At 45.4% G+C, this 26,588-nt stretch overlaps 1 protein-coding gene across 2 annotated transcripts in view; it reads left to right on the top strand.

Moving 5' to 3' along the window:
• gpc6a (glypican 6a) overlaps window positions 1-26,588 on the top strand; it is a 1,200,543-nt gene that overhangs the window by 695,726 nt on the left and 478,229 nt on the right. The gene's annotated exons all lie outside the window — the stretch shown is intronic.

Raw genomic sequence — 26,588 nt, 5'->3', positions numbered from 1 at the left:
TAAATATTTGACACATGGAAAAACACAAGTGATTTGGCCAGTTTAAAATTACATGTCCTCAGTACAAGACCAAAGCAGATAGAAGATAGGAGATAGAACAAACATCTGGGACAAGAACTATTTGGGTGCGCTGGCTAGGCCAGCATTTGTTGGACACATTGGGCGCTTCCCCCGCGATCGGGACCACCATAGGAACGCCACGACCGATCACTCCGCAACCCTCCCGACACCCGCCTGCGCAATTTGAAAAACCACGGCCAGGATTCTCCTTCTCGCCAACCAGCCAATGTGGTTTCACATTTTGGGCAGCCCCACGCCGTTGGGAAATCCTTGGGCTGCCGGCGCAATGGAGAATCTCTATAGCGGAGAATCCAGCCCCCGGTTCGAGGTGGTGGAGGCTATTCGCGGGATTCTCCGACCCCCTGCTGGGTGGGAGAATCTCCAGGGGTCGGCGTGAATCCCGCCCCCACCATCCTCCCAATCCTCCAGCCCCCAGAAACCGGCCTGGCGTGAGTCACGCCTCCCGCCTCGGAGAATGGCGGGGTCCGGCATGACTCAATGGGTGCCGGGGCCGCCCGAATTCTCCGGCCCGCGATGGCTCGAAGTCCCACCTGCCTGTAGCCGGTCCCGCCGGCGTAAATCAGAGTAGGTCCCTTACCGGCGGGACATGGCGGCGCGGGCGGGCTCCAGGAGGGTCGCGGTGGCATCTGGCCCCGGGAGGTGCCCCCACGGTGACCTGGCCCGCGGTCAGGGCCCACCGATCCGCGGGGGGGCCTGTGCTGTGGGGGCACTTTATTACTCCGCATCGGCCTTTATGGCCCTCTGCGATGGCCGGAGACTAACCCTCAGATGCCCTGTGCATGCGCCGATCGGTGGAGGCCCTTCGACGCCGGTTGGCGTGGCGCCAAGCCCTTATCCCGTCAGCCGGCGGGGCACCAACCACTCCGAGGCGGGCCTAGCCCCTGTAGGTGCGGAGGAGTCCGCACCTTTGGGGCGGCCCGACGCCGGAGTGGTTCACGCCACTCCGTCCCGCCGGGACCTCCCGCCCCACCGGGTACGGGAGAATCCCGCCCTATGTGTTTGGAAAGTGCTGTCATAGGAGCCTTGGTGAGTTGCTGCAGTGTATCTTGTACATTATACTAATTTCAGCTACTGTGTGTCGGTGATGAAGGGAGTGAATATTTAAGGTGGTGGATGGGAGTGTCCACAAGTGGGCTCTTGAATAGTGCCAAGCTTCTTATACGTTGTTGGAGTTGCACTCCGACAAGTATTGCACCCTACTGCTGACTTGTACCTTGATAGGCTTGGCAAGTCAGGCGGTGAGTTAGTTGCTGCAAAACTCCGAGCCTCTGACCTTCTTTTGTAGCCACGGCATTTATATAGCTGGTAGGTTTAGATTCTTGTCAGTGGTAAACATTTCTCTCTCTCCACCCCACTCCCCGCAAAGCCACCAGTCCCCCACTCCTCATTTGATTGTGGATATTGCAGTGTCATTGAATGTCATGGGGAGATGGCTGAATTCTAATCTGTTGCAGGTGGTCATTGCCTGGCGCTTACGTGGTGCATATTATATTTGTAATTTATCAGCCCAAGCCTGAATGTGGCCAGATCTTGCTGCATATGAACACGGAACTGCTTTAGTATCTGAGGTGTTGCGAATGGTGCTGCACATTGTGCAATCATCAACGCACATCTCCACTGCAGCGAAGGACATTGATGAAACAGCTGAAGATTTTTGGGCCTAAGTCACCGCCCTGAGGAACCCCTACAGCAATGTCCTGGAAATGAGATGATTGACCTCCAACAACCACAACCTTCTGCCTTTGTGCTCGAATGTTTCCCTTTGATGCCTCTTGACTCCAGGTTTGCTCGGGCTCCTAAATGTCACACTCTGTCAAATGTTTCTTTGCTGTCAAGGGAAAGTTACTCGTATATATTTTGCAAAATATAAACTGCTGTATTTCTTTTTGTACGAGAATGTTACACAACTAAATTCCTAATGGGGAATTTGAGGGGCAAAGCTCCCCATCACCTGTGCAAATTCATAAATCTGTCTCTTAAGAGCCTACAAAATGCTGTTGCTGATATTAACATGTATTTCACACAGTTTTATAATTCCAATTCTCTTCTCACTAGTAGTGCACTAAGGCAGACTTTAATCTGTTTCCATAGTTAGTAGGTCCTGGAACAGGTCACTAGCATGTCACCAGGGGCTTATAGCTTGAGATGTGTCACTCCACATCAAGCATGGCTGACCAGGCGTCTCTCCCACGCTTACCACCTGCCATTGATGTGTTGGAAGGAATTGCAGGCTGATATGTTCAATCTGTCTGGCTGCGATATAAACGCACCTTCCTTAGCCATCAGGTCCTGGGGTAGGGCTCAAATCCAGAGCTTCTGGTTCAGGGACAGTGATGCTACACAAGGCGCCACAAGACCTGCTGCATTTTTATAATGCTGCATTAAAAAGTAAACAGAAAATATCATAAACTCATAAAACATTTATTTCCTAGTGTCATTCAGAGTACTTTTCAGGCTTATTTTGTGAGAATCGGGCTGCACACTGGGAGTGGGAATGGTTCAGTAATGTCTTGTGCATCTGTCAGGGTTTTTTTTATCCAGCCACTTTCTTAACCGTAACATCTCCAATTACGAATTTGTGTGATTTGGTGTGATGGTGACCAAGTAAGGCAATTTCAACTCCAGTTTTTAAAGGGACATGCCAAAAATGCAATTTAATGGAGTTTGTAGTTAGAGATACACAGAAGAAAGTAGCAGAAAGACTGTGCCTTATTTTAGTGACTCCTCCTGAGATGCTGCTAGGGGCTTTGAGAATTATAGGTGATGCACTTCCCTTCTGAAAAAAACAAGTTGGTGAAAAAATAAGTCAATCGTAGAATTTACAGTGTAGAAGGAGACCATTCGGCCCATTAAGTCTGCACCGGCTTTTGGAAAGAGCACCCCACTTAAGCCCACACCACCACCCTATCCCCTTAACCCCAACTAACCTTTTTGGTCACTAAGGGCAATTTAGCATGGCCAATCCACCTAACCTGCACATCTTTGGACCATCATTGGCAATTCCCCGTCAGGTCAACAACAGCCTTGCTCATCAATTCACTGCCAAAACTAGTTTAAATACATAGCCATGTCAGGAAAAGTGGGGAGGAAATTTGAGTACAATGGCACATTTGATTACGTGCTCACGCTTCCTTCTCAAGCCTATCTCAGACCATCACTTCTCACAATAATTGACCTTAGAGAGTACCCATCCATCTCTATTGGTGCAATTCCTCATATTCCCATCTATCCATCCACCACTCATTCACATCCTTCATGAATATCATACCTCTTTCTCAGAGCCATCCTAAACAAATGCCCACCATCCATCTTCCAACACATGCCATTACCTCCACTCAGGGCTCTCCCTTCCCTCATGGTGAAGAGATCATAGAACATGAGGGGAGGCAATAACCTGGGGCGGCCAGATAGCATCTTGCAACTGGCAACTGCAGTCAAAGAGGTGCTGCACATCAGTGGATACTGTGTACCCGGTCATTGGGAAAGAGGAGATGCATTCTTCTAACTGCTACGTTTGGTGAACGGAGCTCTTCAGTGCAGGAAATGTAACGGGCAGCACGGTAGCATTGTGGATAGCACAATTGCTTCACAGCTCCAGGGGCCCAGGTTCGATTCCAGCTTGGGTCATTGTCTGTGCGGAGTCTGCACATCCTCCCCGTGTGTGCGTGGGTTTCCTCCGGGTGCTCCGGTTTCCTCCCACAGTCCAAAGATGTGCAGGTTAGGTGGATTGGCCATGATAAATTGCCCTTAGTGTCCAAAATTGCCCTTAGTGTTGGGTGGGGTTACTGGGTTATGGGGATAGGGTGGAGGTGTTGTCCTTGGGGAGGGTGCTCTTTCCAAGAGCCGGTGCAGACTCAATGGGCCGAATGACCTCCTTCTGCACTGTAAATTCTATGATGATAACCACAGATTTCTATGATGAAATGTGACTGAGTGCACCCGCCGAGGCCTGAGAAAAGTCTTATTCGATAGCGGGTTCGTTCCCTGTGCTACAACTGCCGGGAATAACCCCAATAAACCCACCTAAAACGGGACTCTTTTCTTTCTCCATTAAATCACGCCCATTGTGATCACATAGTCATCATTTAAAACATTACTATGCTGGCATTTGAAGTGTCCCCAAGGAGTTTATGTAGGAAGCTGATGACCAGTGCTGGTCACTAACTCTGAGGGGACAACATCACAGGCCTCACCCAGACAGTGCACCAAATCAAATGCTCACCCTTGGTGTATCGGGTGGGGCAGATAGTTGGGGTTTGTCAAATGGTGACTCTCACACATCAGAAGCAAGTATAAGACGACGATGGAAGTAGCAATGGAGAATCTGAGCCGGAGGTTGCAGGGTACTCCAAGTTCTGCTCAGCTGAACCTTAGCGGCTATTGATGAACATTTGGAGCAGTAGTATAAAATGTGTGATGTACTGGTAGGTCTTCCAGCTGGACTGTTCACATGCAGAGAGATTGGAGGTGCCCATGTCATGCCATTCATTGGCATGATTTCCTGGGCCTTTGGGATGATGTCTTCATCCATGAAATGACTGCTCACCTGCATGGAACATCAAATGCAATCAGCTGAGATCAGGCAGGCTTTCAACAACGTCTTGCACTCACTGAATGCCATCTTAAACAGGATTCATTAATTCCTCGTCTTGGCTGTTCATCTGCAGCACAGTGATCTCCAGCTCATTGCTGTCAAGGATGTACAAGTGGGGGCAACATACTGGAACAATGGTTAGCACTGCTGCCTCATGGCGCCAAGGTCCCAGATTCGATCCCGACTCTGGATCACTGTCCATGTGGAGTTTGCACATTCTCACCGTGTTTGCGTGGGTTTCACCCCACAACCCAAAGATATGCAGGGTAGGTGGATTGGCCACGCTAAATTGCCCCTTAATTGGAAAAAATTAATTGGGTACTCTACGTTTATTTAAAAAAAAGGATGTGTAGGTTGGCAATGAAAGGGATAATGGTGAAAAGGAACATGGGAGTGAAGACTTGGCCAAAAAACACTTTCATTTCTCACGTATTGGGCTCGGTTTCTCTGCCTCCCTGCCACAAAAACGCCACGGGCAAGACGCGGACAATGGAGAAGTCCATTGGCCTCGGGAGGGATTCTCTGGTTGCTGGGAGGACACAGCCGGAGAATCCTGCCCATTGCCTCTCCCAATTCAATACTCCATATGCTGCCTCTTGTTCTGATTGGCAATTCTGCCCCTGCACAGATGCAGGTGAAGCAGTTTTTGACAGTGTCCTCATGGACTCCAATAGCCAGAGGATGTTGGTCATCTTAACAGTCAGCGTGGGGATCTGAGCAGACTGCCATCACCTCTGCTGAAGCCACAGAGTCTGCACCAAATGCTAATGTCTTTTAAACAACCTAAATGTAATCTATCCCTTTGAAGTTTGACTAATTGGTCAAATATTCCCTCCTCTATTTTACTATATTTTCTGACCTTCTAATGCCATTTTCAGTGAGTTAATCCCTCTAGTAAATATGGAGGCAAAGTAAGTTCTTCAGTATTTCTGCCATTTCCTTGTCATTTCCTGAATATATTTTGTACCTGCCTCCATGATCCTACCCCTATCCTAACTTTTTTATTTTTGTTACTAAGGGACAAAATTTTAACTCCAACCTCCAAGATATCTGTGCTTCTCTAATTCTGGGCTCTTTCGTATCTCCAATTTTGATCGCTCCACCACTGGCAACTTTCAGCTGCCAAAGCCCTAATCTCTGGAATTCCTTCCCCAAACCTGTCCACCTCTCTGCCATTATATCCCCCTTTAAGGGACTCCTTGAAACCTGCCTCTTTGTCCGAGCTTATGATAATCTGTCTCCGTATCTCCCATGTGGCTCAATGTCAAATATTGTTTGATTTCCTTTCGATGAAATGCCTTTGGGATATTTTATTACATTGAAGCCAGGATATAAATACAAGTTGTTTTTGCTGTTAGATTTTGATAGATTTTGTGCTTCATCACTGTTAGCATATTTTATTTTTTAATGCATGGATTTCGCTCATTCTATTTTGTATCATTTGTAAGGAATCACGGATCATTTGCAGTAATTAAGGAATCCAATTGAACCAGTGCTATTTCTGGCGAGAGGCATCTCCAGGACAGATGAGGCATCTCCAGGACAGATGAGGCATCTCCAGGACAGATGCAGTTTATTTTTTGTGTAAGAGAGAGAATAATGATTACTGTTTATGCTGGAAAGATTCACAAAGGGAGTGTCCCTCAGGAAGCTCACTGACATCTGGGATATGCAGATTTTCTTTTCCAACCGTTTGATTCCAAATAATTGAAGTAATTGTGTTCTCCGCAGAGCCAATGTTGCTTCAAGGCAGTGGCTCCGATACTTGGATAAGGATTATTGTTTGTGTTCTGGCAACATTATCAGAATTTTTGCAAGCCGCAGTTCTCATCGCTGCATCTGCAAGCTTTTAGATTTCACATGCCATCCTTGACAATAATTACATCGGCCTTGAGGGTGGAGCAGTTGTGATCATGGATTCCTTCAATATTGTCTGAGTTGCATTTAGCCAAAGTAAATATTACAAACCGGCAAAATATATCTTTTCCACCTCCTCCCAACAAGTTGAAAACAAAATTCATGAAATGTTCCAAATAATTCTTGCCATGATCAGAATTATAGCCAGCCAGGTTGTGGGGAAAATGTGGTCAATATCCTACCTGAAACTGCCATACGTAGTAATATTTCAATATAAATTTAAACGTTCAAAGTAGGTTCTCTGACTCTGAACTCAATGAGATAAGACCATAAGACATCGGAGCAGAATTAGGCCAATCGGCCCATCGGGTCTGCACTGCGATTCAATCATGGCTGATATTTTTCTTATCCCCACTCTCCTGCCTTCTCCCCATAACTCCTGATCCCTTATTAATCAAGAACCAGATGACCCAGGTATATTTTATTCAGGATACAGAATGCCATATAAAGATTATTATTATTAATTTTATTCTTGTGATGTGGGAATCACTGGCCAGAACTTATAGTCCATCCCGAATTTCCCTTGAGAAGATGATCTTGGACCACTGGCTTGCGTTTTCTGCAGTGGTAGGAGACAACTGATAGGCCATTTCAGAGGGTAGAGGCCACATGGCTGGAGATCATATGGAGCACCAGGTAAAAACCTGAGGAACATTAGTGAACCAGATGGAATTGTATGACATTCCTGCAGTTTCGTAATAACTATTAATAAGACTAGCTTCTTATTCCAGATTTATTAATTGAATTTAAATTCCTTCAGTTCTATGATGGGATCTGAACTCATGGCCGGGATTCTCCGGTATCCGGCGGGGCAGGCTGTGCTGGCACCAAAGAGTCCGTGCCCCCCCCCCCGAGGACTCCGCAGGCCGCCCTCAGAGCCAGGTCCCGCCGGTACAGACCTTGTGTAATTCACGCCAGCGGGACTGGCCGAAAACGGGCGGCCGCTCGGCCCATCGGGAATCGGAGAATCGCCGGGGGGGGCCATTGCCAACGGCCCCTAACCGGCGCGGCGATATCCCCGCCCCCACCAAATAGTCGGAGCCGGAGAATTCGGCAGCTGGCGTCAGAGTGGCAGGGCAGGATTCACGCCACCCCCAGGCGATTCTCCGACACGGCAGGAGGGGTGGGGGGCGCGGGGGGGTCGGAGAATCCCGCCCCATATCTCTGGAAAATTAGTCCAGGCTTCTGAATTTAGTTCATTAACATTATCACTTTGCTAAGTCCTCATGATCAGGAGACGTTCTCATTAATGAACATCGGAAGTGCAATTGGTGAGTTTAGCCACCATGTATGTTCACGCCAAATATATTAGCAAATTTGCTGACTGTGGTGATCTAGCGTTTTTTTTGTGTGTTTTATCTAGTTTGCGTGTTAACAATTCTTAAAATACCTCGAGAAGTGGAAAGGCGCTTTTCCATTGAATAACATACAGCATTAATTCAGGCAATGTTACATGAAACGAATAATCTTATTGAATCTGATGCTCACCTGCAGCTCATACTTAGTATTATAAAAGAAACAGCCAATCCTTTCCACCGCTGTGTAACACTGAATCCGCTTCTAATGGGAAATAATTGGACCTCTACCTCCTCAAGCATGTTCTTTTGACACCCATTAATTTCTTGTGAGTTTTGCAATACTGATCACATGGCAGAATGAGGCCGTGCAAACTCATTCCAGATATTATATGCAACAAAATCAGTAAGGACGTCAGCCTTGTCAGTTGTAGCTTGTGACAGATGTGATGGTATCACGGCATCCACAATCATATTCCAAGCAGCTGGACATGCTGTTCAAATGCCAAGATAAGTTATTTTGGCTTTGTAACTTCATAGGGAGTTAAGATATAGCAGAACCTTGCAGTTTCTGTCAAAATGCAGCACTCATATTTCATATATTGTGAAAGAGAACTCAATATGGTTTTGTAACAATGATTCTGAATTCCTTAAAATTGAGATTAATGACATTTTTTTTTAACTGTACATTTTTTATTAACTTTGTGTTCATCCAAGTGAAGGATGTTAGTGATGGGAAACATGAAATGTCCTTACAATCTCAGAAGGTCTCACATTAGCCGACTGTGTTAAAATTCGCACTCTGCCAAATTTGTGACTACCTTAGTTTTAAATTAAATCTTCAAAAAGGGGCATTTCAAGGGCCAGCGCACACAAGGAAACTTTGAAAAGGCAAACAACTCAGTAGATGAATGTGAAATTTTTGCATGGTGGCGATCCGATAGGGGGTGCCCTGCATGGGTGTTGGAGGGGTCTGGGGGACAGTCCCATAGTGCGCTGGGGCTTGGGGGGTTCGGGGGTCACTCCAGGAGCTCATCCCAACTTCTCGCTACACTGAGTATTTCTGGTGAGCGGAGCTCCTCAGTGCACAAAACGTGGCTATGTTACCCGCTAAGGCCCCCTATCGAAAGCGAGTGCCGTTTTGTAGCATTGTATATAGCGCCGGGAAACACGTGGCTAACTACACTCGCTTTGGGACTTTGTTCCCATTCAGTTAAATCCCGCCCACCATCTGCAGTCCGCACTTTATAACAATTGTAGGATGATGTTGAAACTTTTAAAAAAGACCCGGAAATTTCACTGGTTGTCAGAATGTTAGGAGGTATTTGACAATCTGAAAACTGTGTTAACTACCGCACCAGTTTTAGCAATACCGAGTCAAGGCAGGCATTGATGTGAATGATGTGGCCATTGGTGCTGTATTGTTACAAGAAGATGACGAAAGTAGAGAAAACCATTTTGGTTATTTTTCCAGAAAACTAAATTTTCATGAAAAGAAGTATTTGACTATTGACATTGAGTTTGGCATTGCAACATCTTGACATTTATGTTGTGAGCAATTCATCAAAGTCAATTGTTTATATAAACCATATTCCATTGAAGTTTCTGAAATAGTTTAAAGAGCGAAATGCAAGACTGTTTGGGTAAAGTTCATCGTGGCAACCATTTAACTTGAGAATTATACGTGTAGCAGGAAGAGGAAACGTGATTGTAGATGCTTTGTCACTACTTTAAGATGTAAGAAGAAAGGAACTTACAAGATTGGGAAGGAAAGACTGAAATGGACCGTGCTGATGGTTAGATTTGCATGCAGAAATATGATGAGATGTGTATCACGTCTGTAATGTCAATTAGAGGGGTGCAGTGCTCGCAATGTCAATGAGAGGGGTGCAGTGCTCGCAATGTCAATTAGAGGGGTGCAGTGCTCTTACTGTGAGATGTGGCAGGTCCGGGAGGCTTACAGTATCCCGGATGCCTTCATCTGCAGAAAGTGCACCCACTGGAGCTCTTCACAGACCATGTGGTTTGGTAGGAGCAGCAGTTGGATGCACTTAGGAGCATGCAGGTGGCGGAAAGCGTCATAGATAGCAGTTATATAAATGTGGTCACACCCAAGATGCAGGCAGCGAAGTGGATGACCATCAGAAAGGGCAGGCAGTCAGTGCAGGAATCCCCTGTGGTAGACCCCTTTCGAACAGGTATACCCCTTTGGATACTGTCAGGGGGGATAGCCTATCAGGGGAAAACAGCAGCAGCCAGAGCAGTGGCAGCACGGCTGGCTCTGATGTTCAGAAGGGAGGGTCAAAGTGCAGAAGAGCAATAGTCATAGGGGACTCTATAGTCAGAGGCACAGATAGGGGCTTCTGTGGATGTGAAAGAGACTCCAGGATGGTATGTTGCCTACCTGGTGCCAGGGTCCAGGATGTCTCTGAACGGGTAGCGGGCATCCTGAAGGGGGAGTGCAAACAGGCAGAGGTTGTTGTATATATTGGTACTAACGACATAGACAGGAAGGGGGATGAGGTCCTGCAGCAGGAGTTCAGGGAGCTAGGCAGAAAGTTAAAAGACAGGACCTCAAGGGTTGTAATCTCGGGATTACTTCCTGTGCCACGTAACAGTGAGGATAGAAATAGGCAGCAGGGTAGCATGGTGGTTAGCATAAATGCTTCACAGCTCCAGGGTCCCAGGTTCGATTCCCGGCTGGGTCACTGTCTGTGTGGAGTCTGCACATCCTCCCCCTGTGTGCGTGGGTTTCCTCCGGGTGCTCCGGTTTCCTCCCACAGTCCAAAGATGTGCGGGTTAGGTGGATTGGCCATGCTAAATTGCCCGTAGTGTCCTAATAAAAAAGTAAGGTGAGGGGGGGGGTTGTTGGGTTACGGGTATAGGGTGCATATGTGGGTTTGAGTAGGGTGATCATGGCTCGGCACAACATTGAGGGCCGAAGGGCCTGTTCTGTACTGTTCTATGTTCTATGTTCTAGGAAGATAGAGCAGCTAAACACGTGGCTAATCAGCTGGTGTAGGAGGGAGGGTTTCCGTTATCTGGACCACTGGGAGCTCTTCCGAGGCAGGTGTGACCTGTATAAGAAGGACGGGTTGCATCTAAACTGGAGAGGCATAAATATCCTGGCCGCGAGGTTTGCTAGTGTCACACGGGAGGGTTTAAACTAGTATGGCAGGGGAGTGGGCACCGGAGCAATAGGTCAGAAGGTGAAAGCATTGAGGGAGAACTAGGGCCAGTATGGCTCTGAGGAAGAGCAGACAGGGAGATGTTGCTGAACATAGCGGGTCTGGTGGCCTGAAGTGCATATGTTTTAATGCAAGAAGTATAACAGGTATGACAGATGAACTTAGAGCTTGGATTAGTACTTGGAAGTATGATGTTGTTGCCATTACAGAGACGTGGTTGAGGGAAGGACAGGATTGGCAGCTAAACATTCCAGGATTTAGATGTTTCAGGCAGGATAGAGGGGGATGTAAAAGGGGTGGCGGAGTTGCGCTACTGGTTAGGGAGAATATCACAGCTGTACGACAGGAGGACACCTCAGAGGGCAGCGAGGCTATATGGGTAGAGATCAGGAATAAGAAGGGTGCAGTCACAATGTTGGGGGTTTACTACAGGCCTCCCAACAGCCAGCGGGAGATAGAGGAGCAGATAGGTAGCTAGATTTTGGAAAGGAGTAAAAGCAACAGGGTTGTTGTGATGGGAGACTTCAACTTCCCCGATATTGACTGGGACTCACTTAGTGCTAGGGGCTTAGACGGGACAGAGTTTGTAAGGAGCATCCAGGAGGGCTTCTTAAAACAATATGTAGACAGTCCAACGAGGGAAGGTGCTGTACTGGACCTGGTATTGGTGAATGAGCCCGGGCAGGTGGTAGACGTTTCAGTAGGGGAGCATTTTGGGAACAGTGACCACAATTCAGTAAGTTTTAAAGTGCTGGTGGACAGGGATAAGAGTGGTCCTAGGGTGAATGTGCTAAATTGGGGGAAGGCTAATTAGAGTATAACAATATTAGGCGGGAACTGAAGAACCTAGATTGGGGTCAGTGCTGGGACCTTTGCTGTTCATAGTATATATAAATGATTTGGAGGAAAATGTAACTGGTCTGATTAGTAAGTTTGCAGACGACACAAAGGTTGGTATAATTGCGGATAGCGATGAGGACTGTCAGAGGATACAACAGGATTTAGATTGTTTGGAGCTTTGGGCGGAGAGATGGCAGATGGAGTTTAATCCGGACAAATGTGAGGTAATGCATTTTGGAAGGTCTAATGCAGGTAGGGAATATACAGTGAATGGTAGAACTCTAAAGAGTATTGAAAGTCAGAGAGATCTAGGTGTACATGTCCACAGGTCACTGAAAGGGGCAACACAGGCGGAGAAGGTAGTCAAGAAGACATACGGCATGCTTGCCTTCATTGGCCGGGGCATTGAATATAAGAATTGGCAAGTCATGTTGCAGCTGTATAGAACTTTAGTTAGGCCACACTTGGAGTATAGTGTTCAATTCTGGTCACCACACTACCATAAGGATGTGGAGGATTTAGAGAGGGTGCAGAAGGGATTTACCAGGATGTTGCCTGGTATGCAGGGCATTAACTATGAGGAGTGGCTGAATAAACTCGGTTTGTTCTCACTGGAATGACGGAGGTTGAGGGGCGACCTGATAGAGGTCTACAAAATTATGAGGTGCATAGACAGTGGATCGTCAGATGCTTTTTCCCAGGGTAGAGAGGTCAATTACTATGGGGCATAGGTTTAAGGTGCGAGGGGCAAGGTTTAGAGTAGATGTACGAGGCAAGTTTTTTACACAGAGGGTTGTGGGTGCCTGGAACATGCTGCCGGAGGAGGTGGTGGAAGCAGGGATGATAGTGACATTTAACGGGCATCTTGATAAATACATGAATAGGATGGGAATAGAGGGATACGGACCCAGGAAGTGTAGAAGATTGTAGTTTAGTCGGGCAGCATGGTCGGCACGGGCTTGGAGAGCCGAAGGGCCTGTTTCTGTGCTGTACGATTCTTTGTTGTTTGTTCTTTGTTCTTTGTAATGGTCGCATTTAGTAATGAGTAATGTTTAAAGTTGAAAAGGCTTTGGAAATGAAGCCATATTTTCATATTATGGGTTCTTTTTTTAAAGGGGAAGGTGTGATGAATGTAGGAAATTGTTATGTATTATATTTTATATTTTGTTGTAATAATGTTAATACAAACTCTGGGTTCCAATACATACAGGCAGTATGTCTGCTATCTTCGAGGGTTGCGGAGCAATATATCACAACATTTCTTGATAAACAATCTCTGGCACCAGCGAGAGAGCTCCCTCAGTGTTCACCTCCATCTTCACTGGCTGAATGTCCTGTAATGTCAGTTTGTTGTGCGAGGATTAGCTAGTACATTTAATGACAGTTCATCTTTGGACTATGAATTAAATTCCTTCTTGCATCCTTTTTATACCAATTGGATACTTTTCCTTGATTCAGCTTGTCATTTGTTTCATTCGTCCCTTTCTGCCTGCAACTTTTGCCTGAAGCTTGTTTCTTTTTCCAGCAAGCGTGGGCAATGATACCCTTTCTGGCACCATTTCTGCACATGATTGTTGTCTTTGTACCAACAATCTGCCGCTAGGTGCTGGGATTTTGCACAACAATGGCAAATGTGGGTCTGTTTTTGCATTTGAGTTTCAGCCGACATCTTGTGAATTCTTGTGCTTGAACTCAACTGTTGACCTTCTTTGGCTGCTAATTCCAAGGATACAGCAAATCCCCAAGCTTTCTTTGAGGTCAGGTTGCTTTTGTTAACAACCTCTTTTGAATAACTTTGCTCCGTAAACCACAGTCTAATCTACCTCTGATGGTATCGTTTAACACATCCTGAATTTGCAGTTTTCAGCTAGTTTTAAGGGTAGCTGCGGTACGGTGGCACAGTGGTTCGTACTTTTGCTTCGCAGTGCCCAGGGACTGGGGCTCTATTGCCGGCTTGGGTCACTTTCTGTGCGGAGTCTGCATCTTCTCCCCATGTCTGTCTGGGTTCCCTCCGGGTGCTCTGGTTTCCTCCCATAAGCCCCAAAAGACGTGCTTGTTAGGTGAATTGGACATTCTAAATTCTTCCTTAGTGTATCCGAAAAGACGCTGGAGTGTGGCGACAAGGGGATTTTCACAGTAACTTCATTGTTGTGTTAATGTGAGCCGACTTGTGACACTAATAAAGATTCTTATTATTCAAAACTGTAGCTACTTCTGTAGTTTCATCTTGGCTGCACTGATGAAACCTAAACCTTTCTGTAATGATGAAAGGTTTTGATGAATAGTGGCCCTGCAAAATCTCTCCAATGTCTTTGTTTTTGTGCCTGGCATTTCTGGCTGTGCCATATTCCTAAGGAGGCTAAGGCCGGGATTCCCTGGCCTCTCAGCCTCCTGCTTCACGGCGGCGGGAGGTGCCGTGCCATTCGCTGGTGGGGAAATTCTCTTTTCCAGCTACTGTCAATGGAAATTCCCATTGAATCCGCCCCACGCCGCCAGGATATCCACAGGTGAGGATGCACCGGGCAGGACTAACGAATCCCGCCGCCAGCGAATGTCCCCGCCCACCCCCCCTCATTATACGCAGGAATTTTGGGACTTTATACCTGCTGCTATCTTGTTAGCTTGAACAAAATATTCGAATCGTTCTGAATATGAGCTCCATCATCCAGTATTCTCACCAAATGGTCTCACGAGGCCAAATCTATCGAAGGACCTGTGTGTGCATAATTTGCCACAAATATTTAGCACTACCTTGCTTTCTTTCTCCTCAAAACAAAGCACAACCTGAGTTCAGCCTGTTTCCCTTTGTGTTTTCAACAACCCCAGCTCCAAATTTGTTGTTGCAAGGTACTTGCTGCTGATGGCTACCTCATTTGTTTTGGGTAGAGCACGGGCAAGCTTCTCTCCAAGGTTGTTTGCATTCTGAGTTTTCAGTGATTTTACAGTTACTCCAGTGGCTGTAACCATTGATTGTCTTCCCCCCATTGCCAGCTTTCACGATGCAATGATTTCAATTCATTATTATTTCTTTGGGTACCTACGAACGCTGTTCGCTTACCTCGTCTGCAATTTTTATGTGGGAGATTCGAGATTGAGTCTGCAGGCCTTTGGGGTTCAACCAAAACGTTGAGCTTTATTTCAAAAATATTAACACAACAGGCTGCGATGTTAGACTGCCCATTTGCCCGCACGCACAGCCAGTGACGTCGTTTCCGATTATGTCATGTAATCGTTCTCTTAAAGTGCCCCAGTTAAGCTACACAGCTGCTTGTGAGGAAACTCTAAAAAGACTATGAATACACAACGGGCTGATGTTTTTCTCCAATATTTAAACGGCAGCGATTTAAATAACTTGACAGGTTGACACTTGTACAGATTTCATCCACCTTTTATGAGTAGTTACATCAATCACACACAGCGAAATAAGGCCCTCGCTCGAGCGAAAATGGGGTCTGTTTGAATTTAGCACTGAGTTCAAATAGGCCTGTTGAGTTAGGGTGCCCACCTCCCCCCCCAATCCCCCTCTGGATCTCTGGCACAACATTGGCAAACATCTCGGCCAGTATCTCCAACTGAAATCTCAGCCCATACTATATGGTCAAATCTGTCGAGTTACACATTTAAAAAAACAAATTCCAAGCACGCATTGGAGGGCATATTTGCAAACAAGAATTCTTCATATTGTGAAACCCTTTCCCACTGATGCACTGAACTCAATGACAAGTTCAGTATGCATTTAGAGGTAAAGATACAATGCTTACCCTGTACACGACTTGATGCTGAGCCAGAAATCCACATCTCAGCAAGCTATTAGCTGCATCAGTACAGCAATTCAACATATTTCATTGAGGTACTTTGAAGGATGAGCTGAACTTGATGGCTTGCGAAGTCGCAGAATTGAGGTACCAGTCTAGTTGCAGTACATTATCATTATTTAATGAGTCGTTGAGAGAAGTCGCCTTACCTTTGTGGGCAGTTATATCATACAGTTGTGAATCTAAAGGGTTGCCTGCCACACAAGAACTGAATTAACTTTGTGCCAAGGAAGGTCTTTAACTTATCCCTCTGTCATCCCTGACAGATTTCTCAGGATGTCATTTACGTTCTTTTAACTGTGGAAAAAAACAGCCTAAAGCTTTCAGATGTTCTTGACATTTCAATTATAGACAAGTCGTCGAATAATTCCTTTTCTGGGGCTTTTCATTTCAATTATGATGGAGTATTAGTAACCTGCTAATAATCTAAATCAAAGTTCCCCTTTCTACTGTGTTTGGAATGTTGTTTATAAATATGCAAGCCCTAATGAAAAATTATTATCTTGTGTAGCAATCATAGGAAAAGGAGCACTTGATTGCCTTTATCACATCATAAAGCATAACCATTTTTTCCCTATTTAAATGATTAAATTATCACTATTCAATAATACGGCATGGTAGCACAGTGGTTAGCACTGCTGCTCACAGCGCCAGGCACTGGGATTCAATTCCAGCTTGGGTCACTGTCTGTGTGGGGTTTGCACGTTCTCCCCATGTCTGTGTGGGTTTCCTCCGGGTGCTCCGGTTTCCTCCCACAGTCCAAAGATGTGCAGGTTAGGTGGATTGGCCATGCTAAGTAGTCCATTACTAAAAGAAAGGTGTGTAATTTAGGTTAAGGGGTTATTGGGATAGGGCGAGGGAGCAGGCATGGGTGAGTGCTCTTTCAGAGGGTTGTTGCAGACTCGATGGGCCGAATGGCCTCCTTCTGCACTGTCGGGATTCTATGATAAAAACTTGCATTTCTAAAACATCCTGATCACAGTAACATATCGCAAAGTACTTTGCTAACAAATAAAATTTTACACTGAGCTACAGAAGGGGATATTCGGGCAGGAACTTGGTCACTGCGGTAGGTTTGAGAAAGCGTCTGAAAGGAGGACGCTCCCCAGAGTTTAGCACATGGGTAACTGAAGATATGGAATGCAGTAGTGGGCTGAAGAAAATTGGGATGCTCAAGAGGTCAGAATTGGAGCTGTGCAGAGATCCTTAGGAATGGAGTGGGTTACAGAGATAGAAGGGGCAAGGTCATTGAGGAATATGAAAATGATGATGAGATTTTAAAAATTAAAGCATTGGTTGATTGGGAGGATTTGGGCTGGTTTATATATTGAGGGCAGGCTCCCCACATCCCGGCACAAATATCGTGTGGGACCCCCCACCTCCGCTTGGCCAGCTCACACCGCTTTAATTTTACAGCCAACAAGCCTTTAATTATTATGAGACCAGACTTCCACCCCTTTCCAAGAAGAAGTCCTCATAAAGCTGCTGGAGGGAACTGGAGGCCTGCAGCTCTGCCGTACCTGAAACACCACCCAGATCAGTGGCTAATGCAGGTACTGCCAAAGAAGAAGTGCAACAGAAATGCCTTGGCAAATTCAGGATTACACTTCACGTCATGCTGGACAGAGCAGGGGTAAGTGTGATGGCAGAGAGGGTGAACTGTAGAGGCGGTGCACCGATTTGCACCAAAGACACAGAAAGGACACACGTCACCCCTTTTCACTGGCCAACCGCCCGCATGGACAAACCTGTTGGGCTGTACATTGAGTGCAGATTTTCTGGCCGCCTGGGAAATCATAGTGATTATAGGATGAGGCCTTGGGTCAGCATTAATTGCCCACTTAAAGGCCTTAATTGGTATTGGGCATCCCACCTGATGCCTCTCCTGCCACTCATAAAATTGGGGTGGGGGCAGATAGACTGGCAGTGGGTACACTGCCAATGGCACAGCACCCTATTTTACAGGTCCACCCTCAGCCTTTCCCATCCATGGGTGGCTTGTAAAATTCAGCCCAATATAGCAAATCCAACAATCGTAGGGGTGTCATTTTGTACTGAGTTTGGGCACAGCTCCCAGCCATGCACTGAGAGGCATATGGTTGCAAACTATTTCTTCAACAAGTTATAATAATAATAATCTTTAATGTCACAAGTAGGCTTACATTAACACCACAATGAAGTTACTGTGAAAAGGCCCTCATCACCACATTCCAGCGCCCGTTCAGGTACACAGAGGGAGAATTCAGAATGTCCAAATTACCTAACAGCGCGTCTTTCGGGACTTGTGGGAGGAAACCGGAGCACCCGGAGGAAACCCACGCAGACACAGGGAGAATGTACAGACTCCGCACAGACAGTGACCCAAGCCAGGAATTGAACCTGGGACCTGGAGTACAGACTATGAAGAGAAGAATGTTACCACAATAGTAATATTAGCCATATGTGAGAATGTTCGTGTTGTTTGATAGTGTAGCATTCTTCAAAACAACACAAGTTTTACTATTGTAATAATTTTGCATTCTTGGATATTATCGGTGCATCTGGTTAATATTTTTTCATGTACAAAATCTCACTGATTGTAAAATGTTATTACTAATACCAAAGGATGGTATGAGTTTTTAAAAATGGCTAATGGGAAGTGAAGTTCCATTAGCTTAAACCCAAAAACTGATAAAAGGTTAAGTCAGTCAACTGGGAAAAGTGACCCAGGAAGATTGAACTGTGGTTCTGACATCATTGCGATTGATTGGTTAGCTTTGTTGTGGTTTAGTTATTGATCTGTTGTTCAAAAATAAGGATCATGAATATCAGAAGTGTTCAAAGCACCACCTCCCCATCATTTAGTAAAGACAATACCCTGTCTAGAACTGAGCAGTCCAGGTTTGGTGCAGACTGTCCCCCAAGGAGGGAGAAAGGACGTTGAAATGAGCCTCACTTCAGTGTAAAAGTTTGCCAACTTTCAGGTCCCCGGTCCTTGTGTAGTACTTCCAGGTTATAAAAATCATCACAATAACTTTAAAACTACTTAAACTTGTCGCCAAAGAGTGGGGAAGGAGAGGGGCATGATTAATCCTGGTTGACCACAGTCCAAAACCACCCTGTGCTTCAAGAGAACAGGGGCTGGTGGTTTAGCACAGTGGGCTAAACAACTGGGCTGTAATGCAGAACAATGCCAGCAGTGCGGATTCAAGTCCTGTATTGGCCTCCCGAACAGGCACCAGAATTTGGTGACTAGGGGCATCTCACAGTAACTTCATTGAAGTCTACTTGTGACAATAAGCTATTAAAAATAAAGAGATGAGCAAAGAAAATGAGAGATGTTTTAAAACTATCCAACGTGGGCACATAAATATTTGCGGAATATAATTTAAAAGTATGAAAAAGCTGCGGATTGCTCCTGAACGCTAGGTGATAAATACTATTTATTACGTTGCAGTGTCAGAAATAACACCTTTTTCTTATGAGTCTAGTTCACTGAAAAGATTTCTATTAATGGGTCTGAGGGCATGCTTTGGTGAGGGTGAGCTTTCTTTAAATTGGCAGACTGATCTAAAATATGCAGTTCAAAATTCTGTTCCATGTTCACTGCTGTGTGAATTACTTTCTATTGTGTGTTTTCTTCAATTAAACATTTTGACAACATTTTGTTTCTGCATAAAAAGCGGCAATTTTGTTTGAGGAAGGTGTGTTCAAAAACACTTGATGCCCCACCTTGTTGGGAACCTACAGCATTTGTCTCATATTGAATTTGGGCGCGATTTAACGGCCGTGTCCTGCTGGAATCGAGGTGGGACGCAGACGGTAGATCCCGGGAGAGGCCTCTGCAGGGATTCATGATGATCTTTACGCCTTGCGAGATCTAACTAGATCCGCGAGACGTCACAGTTTAGAAACTCACTTCACTCTGCTGGCACCAGATCGAACGGTCAGCCAGCATCTATCGGCATCGACGAGGAGATCCCAACCCAGCGCCCTTGAACACCAATCCCACAAATGGGCAAATTATTTGCGCACTTGGGGCGATATCTCAACTCTAAGTGCCAGGACAGCCTTGCTAATCCACCCAGGAAGGACTCTGATATTTCGTGATTAGATCACGCCCTCTATCTCACATTTCTGCTTTGATCCTCTCAACAGATCTGTGGTAGAATGTAAGTGTAAAGCCCAAGCAAGAATTCAAGCAATTATTGATTTTTTTTTTCAAAGAAAGATTTGCATTGATATCGTGCCTTTCATGACTGCTTGATGTCCCAAAGCAATTTGCAGCTGATGAAGTACATTTTAAAATATTGTCACTTTTGCAATGTAGGAAGCACATGACCAATTTGCCTGCAGCAAACCCCATAACACAGCATCTCTACATAACAATTCATAACAGAGGAAACACCCAATGCTTATTCATGTTGTGTCTTCCTCATGTCATATTATTATCTTTTCAGACTACATCACAACACATTGACTACCTAATGAGCTGTGCCTTTGCAAAGCTTTCAGCGTCAGATTATATCTATATATGCTGATAATCATGGAATCGCTACAGTGCAGAAGGAGGCCATTCGACCCATCGAGTCTACATCGACCCTTGGAAAGAGCACCCTACTCAGACCCATGCCCCTGTCCTATCCCCAAAACCACACATAATCTTTTGGATACTAAATGGCAACTTAGAATGGCCAGTCCATCAAACCTGCACATCTTTGGACTGCGGGAGGAAACTGGAGCACCCGGAGGAAACCAACACAGACACAGGGAGAAAGTGCAAACTCCACACAGACAGTCACCCAAGGCCGAAATTGAACCCGGGTCCATGGCGCTATGTGGCAGCAGTGCTAACCACTGTGCCACCGTGCCACCTTAACCTAGAAAAGCATCCCAAAGTACTTTACAGTGAATAATAAAATAAAAGATGCCGACTCGAAGAAAGAAACATTAGGAACACAGAAACAGGAGTAACCAATTTAGCCCATCCACCTATCCCATCCCATCAATATTTGTGTCACCGATAAACTTGGATATTGTGCAATTTAAATCCTTAACTCCATCCAATCAAATTGGATCCATTTCTTTTAATACTTTAAGATCGCAAGGTAATCTGTCAATTTCAAATTTAAATTAATAATTGATTTAACATCGACTGGTGTTTGTGAAAGAGGGTTTCACACGTTTACCATTCTTTCTGTGAAGAATGTAAGAATTCTAAGGTTATTTTCCCTTATGCTAGACTACCAGCATTAGAAAATATTTCAGTGTACTCCAGCAATTCTTTTCATAGTTGGAGTAGTAAGATATCCCTTTGGATAGGATCATGGGACACCTATGGGTGAGGCAAGGCAGCCTTTTTGGATTGTTGAAAGTGAATATGATTATGCACTTTATACGCACAAGCTCATTGGAGCTATCACGCTGTCAATGAACTGAAGAGCTGTCTCGCTGTCACGGAATTGTCCAGCTGTATAGGATCTGTCCAGCTGTCAAGGATCTTTAAAATAACTTGCCAGCTGTCAAGGAACTGTCCAGCTTTAAATTATCTGTCCTGCTGTCAAGGAGTGTTATAAGAGCTATCCAGCTGCCAAAGCTGTCAAGGAAGTGTCAAAGCTGTTCAGGAAGTGTCAAAGCTTTTCAGGAAGTGTCACAGCTGTCCAGCAGTATCTAAGCTCCCCAGGGAGCCTCAAACCTGTCAAAACTGGTAAAACTGTCCAACAAGTGCCAAAGCTGTCAAAGAACTGTCCAAAGATACTAAATCATGAGGCATGGGCAAATGGTGGTGGATGGGATCATGGGGTGGAAATAAATTGGCATGGAGTGAATAGTGGGGCACTTAGTTGGCGTGGAGGTGTAGGGCAATGGGATGGGTAGAGGGGCATGGGTTAGTATAGTGTACATGCAGGCAATAGGGAATGGATCTATGGGTTGGCATAGGGGATATGAGGCCATGTGTTATAGGTGGGGGGGGCATAGGAACGGGGATGTTGGTGATGACTGGAGGGTTGTTCGGTTCTATTTACTTAAACACAGTGTTAGAGCACAGAAGCAGGCCCTGCACATAGTGTGCCTCCATACCCGGCAGCCTGCACATTCATCCCAGGGTTGCGCATCGTGACTCCTCTTTCAGCTCGTATCCCCCAATCAAAAATTGCACCTGCAGGCATACATGACCTGGCTCAGCGAACATGGCATGGGGGCGAATATCTTGGCCATAATCTATTGATGTCTCCTTAGAATTTTGTGCTCTCATCGCCTCTTTTTCCCTGCAAACAGTCTTTGTCATCAGCAAACTTGGATGTCTGGCTTATGATTGTATTGTCGAAGTCATAAATAACTTTAATGGATAGTTGAGGCCTCAGTGCAGATTCTTGTTAGACATGACTAGTCATTTTCTTGCAGTTCAAGTGCACATCCATTAGAAAGGACAACCAAGGGCAACACGGTGGCACAGTGGTTAGCATTGCTGCCTACGGCACTGAGGACCCGGGTTCGAATCTCGGCCCTGGGTCACTGTCCGTGTGGAGTTTGCACATTATCCCCCTGTCTGCGAGGGTTTCACCCCCACAACCCAAAGATGTGCAGGCTAGGCGGATTGGCCACGCTAAGTTGCCCCTTCATTGGAAAACAATAATTGGGTACTCTAAATTTATAATTTTTTTAAAAAGAAAGGGCAACCAAAGGCTTGGTCAAAGTCGTGAGTTTTATAGAGTCTTGAAGGAGGAAAGAAGATTGCAGAAGTAGAGGAATTCCAAAGCATGGGGCCCAGGCAACTGAATGCACGGCCACCAATTGTGGAAAACAAGGGAGATATGCATGGGGTTCGAGTCAGAGAAATTGAGAGTTCAGGATGGTTAATAGGTTTGTCAGGGGCTTTAAAGTTGGGGAGTCATGAGGCTATGGGAGTTTTTAATATGGGGGAGAATTTTAAATTTGAACTGTTGCAAAACTGGAATCAGTGTCGGCCGACGAGGACATGGTTGGTGGATGAGCAATGATTTGGTGTAGGATAGGATATGGTCAGCAGAAATTTGAATAAGCTGAAGTTTACAGAGGATGGGGAGTGGAAGATGACCAGGAGACTCTTTAAATGGTCAAGTCTTGAGATATTAAAGTCATAGAATTTACAGTGCCCCATCGAGCCTGCGCCAGCCTTTGGAAAGAACACCCGACTTAAGCCCACACCTCCACCCTATCCCCGGAACCCAGTAACCCCACCTACCCTTTTGACATAAAAGGGCAATTTAGTATGGCCAATCCACCTAACCTGCACATTTTTAGACTGTGGGAGGAAACCGGAGCACCCGGAAGAAACCCACGCAGACACGGGGAGAAAGTGCAAACTCCACACAGAACGTCACCTGAGGCCGGAATTGAACCCGGATCCTGGATCTGTGAGGCAGCAGTGCTAACCACTATGCCACTGTGCTGCCCCATGGATAACGGCAGATGAGCTGAGGTAATTGCAGAGGTGGTTGAAGGTGTAGACATAGAAATTAGGTATTGTTTGTGAAGGAGAGAATATGACAAGTAATCTCATTAATTATCTAAGTTGCTTATGTAAAATGTGGACTGATGAATGCTCATTTCACTCCCCTCTTTAGAATCTTTCTGTACAGGAAACTTCGAGCATCAGAACGTGAATTTGTGATCAAATACTCCTAGACTTTGATCTTGGTTGTCCTTCAAGGCGAACATGACCCTGTTTATCACCAGGGATGATTTGTAGGTTCTAGTGGTGTATAGAATTACTGCTAAGGCCAATTTGTGCTCAAAGGGTTCTGCTGCAAACAGGACAGGAAATCTCAGACTATTGAATTGTGGACAAGTCACTCGCTCAACATTTTCCCTCCTTGCATTTTCTTTCTGCCGTGGATATACACTTGTTTGCAAAGGAGCTTTCTGGACACATAACAACAAGAAGGAGAAGGAAAGGATAAACACCCGGGCAGGCTTATGAGGAAGTGGAGATAACTGAAGGCATGATTAACAGTCGGTGTTCAGAGGAGAGAGTGTTGCAAAGCATAAGGCCATGATAGTTGACGGCTCTAATACCAATGGTGGAATTTAGTGAATGCTGACACAGTGTTAAAGAACAAAATCAAGGTCAAGTGATGGATGCAGGCCAAGATATAGGGTTGGGGAAGTTTGCAGAGATAGGTTGTATCTTGGTAGGACTTGTAAATCAGGATGAAGAAATTAATTCAATTTTTTGGGGACAGAAAGCAATGGAGACTGGATAGGCCTAGAATGATAGACGAGGAGTACTTAGAAAGATGGGATAAGTTGACATTTCAGTCAAGTGAGGCTCGGACGTCAAGCAACAAGAGGGAATGGATTATTGGGGGGCCGGTTATGGGGAATAGCAGTTGCTGGGTCACACTAGCTATGATTTATTCAGCACTTTGCTTAAAATTAGGGAATAGTTCATATGTGCTATGTCATGTTTTTGTGAATAGAATATGTTCGGTTAATCTCCCATAGTATTAGATGGTGCCTGTCTGTAGGTTGCATTGGAACAGCTCAAAATGGATGAATAAGGGATGGACACTTCCAGTGCAATGGCCATCATCAGTGCGGTGGAGATTTTGTCACAGCCTTTAGCTTTCACTGTGTTTGTGTCCACTCAACTGCTCCTTCATGTCTGATGAAGCAGGCGACACAGTGGCACAGTGGTTAGCCCTGCTGCCTTACAGCACCAGGGACACGGGTTCTATTCGAATCTTGGTTGACTGTGAAATTTGCACGTTCTCCCCGTGCCTGCATGACTTTCCTCCCGGTGCCCTGATTTCCTCCCACAGTCCAAAGATGGGCAGGTTAGGTGGATTGGCCATGCTAAATTGTCCCTTAGTGTCCAATGGTTAGGAGGGAGCCCAAATTCACAAGCACGTAAGTGAATGGCCGGAGTGCGGAGGGGATTTTACCAGCATGGCCCAATTAAAATTGGTACTGCCTTGCCATTAAAGATAATGGTCTGCAGAAGCTTTGACCCTCTGCTCTGACTAGGCTGGCAGCTTGGACAGACAGACAGGCCATTGGTAGAGATGGCCGCTGGTGAGGCTACAAGGGGGAGGAGAGGAAGCCTCCATATTGAGGCAGCCGTGAATGGCCAGGAAAAATTTTGTTAACATGCTGGGGCCATTGCTGCCAGTGACCTCTCCAAGGAAGTCACCCCTCAAATCCCCCCCCCTTCCCAGAAGCCACTGGAAGACCACCTCAGTGTACCTGATATTCTCTTCATGCGGCCGGGGACTGTTCTGATGCTGGTGAAATGCTAGGGGCAGAGGTGACGGCGGAGGGGGGTGGGGGGGGGGGGGGTGGTGTTGTAAAATGGCTGCAGTTAATTTAATTAATTGGTCAACCGCTGACTGCACATAATTTGAGAAGGTCTCCCATTGGGTTGTAAGTATTTTGATATTTATTTAATTGCACCATCAGCCTTCTCTGATAAAAGTCTTCCAGAATCGAATTGTATTTTGTGGCTTATAAATAATTTCAGATAGTAAAATCGGAATTTCAAATAGCTAGCCTATTTAATTTTCAAATAGTTTAAGATGAAAGCATAATGATCAAATAATAAACAGGAGAAACTCACTTCCGATGTCAACATGCGGTAGTAATCTGTGACCCCAAACCCACCCCTTTAGGAGTCACATGACTGAATCCTTTGTTGGACAGGCAGTCAGCAGGGAGAACTGCCTCAGGAGTAAAGCTTGCCTTTTTTTGGGGGGGAAAGAGACCGAGAGGCTGCTACTGAAGTCAAGAGTGTGTTGGTAGTTTCATTATTTGAATGTTTAAATGAACTGGCACGTGAAATCAAAAGGAAATCAAACAGCATGCTTTGTACAGAGAAGTTTCATTCCCCATCTGGTATAACCTGAAGCCCTGCACCATGCAGATTCAATTAGTTCATTTTCAAAAACTCATTAACAAATGTCAATTAGGATTTCAAAGTCACATATTTGGGAATTTGCCGTCATATGCTCACCACTCAGATTACGATCTCTCTCTCTCTCTGTCTGGTATTCCCTCAAAACAAGGAGGATATTGATATGTTGGGTACTCTGGATCTGTGGAGACTGCGTTTAAATGTAAATGCTTTAAATGTAAAGCAGTAACATAGACAGGCTACCAACACTTGTAATAGTACAACACTATTTTATTAACCTAAGGAACTGTTGAACATACTTTCACTGTGGGTCGACACCATGTTAGATTAACTGAAGACCTATGCCTATCCTAACCAGTCTAAACTGTTAGCACATGGTGAAGGTTTGTGCTACTAACTGCGAGCTCTGTCCATCTCAGAGCCTGCATCCCGAATGAGCGGGAAAACTAGTGCCCTCTGGCTTCATAGTGAGCGTGCCCTAACTGGTGATTGGCTGCTGTGTTGTGTGTGTTGATTGGTCTTGCAGTGTGTCAGTCAGTGTGTGTCTGCACCATTATATACTGATGTGTATATTATGACAGAGGATATTGCCAAGGAGTACATCCCAGGCAAGAACCTGTGAGTGGAGTGTTTTTAATGTGGGGAGATTATTATGTTCATAACATTATGCATAACATAATGCAGTTCATAACATTACCGTTAGTGATATGACCACATAAGCGCTTTGCGTACTGATACCAAATTCCTTTTTTCTGCTATTTTAGGAAAAACATTGATCTTTTGAACTGAGCAACTCCTCCATTAAAAGGTTGAGGAAAAAATACAAGTGAGAGCTTGTTACGTCTTAATGTGATAATATTGCCACCAACAATTCCAAACCTCAAAATGTTTTTCAAATCTTCATGGTTTTATCAAAAGTGGTTTCTTGCACCATGTGGTGTGTTATTAAACTATACATAAGAACATAAGAACTAGGAGCAGGAGTAG

The sequence above is a fragment of the Scyliorhinus canicula genome, chromosome 14 (assembly GCF_902713615.1).
Source record: "Scyliorhinus canicula chromosome 14, sScyCan1.1, whole genome shotgun sequence".
Lineage (NCBI taxonomy): Eukaryota > Metazoa > Chordata > Chondrichthyes > Carcharhiniformes > Scyliorhinidae > Scyliorhinus > Scyliorhinus canicula.
Note: the sequence above shows the minus strand (reverse complement) of the source record. Positions and strands in the feature narration are given on the sequence as shown.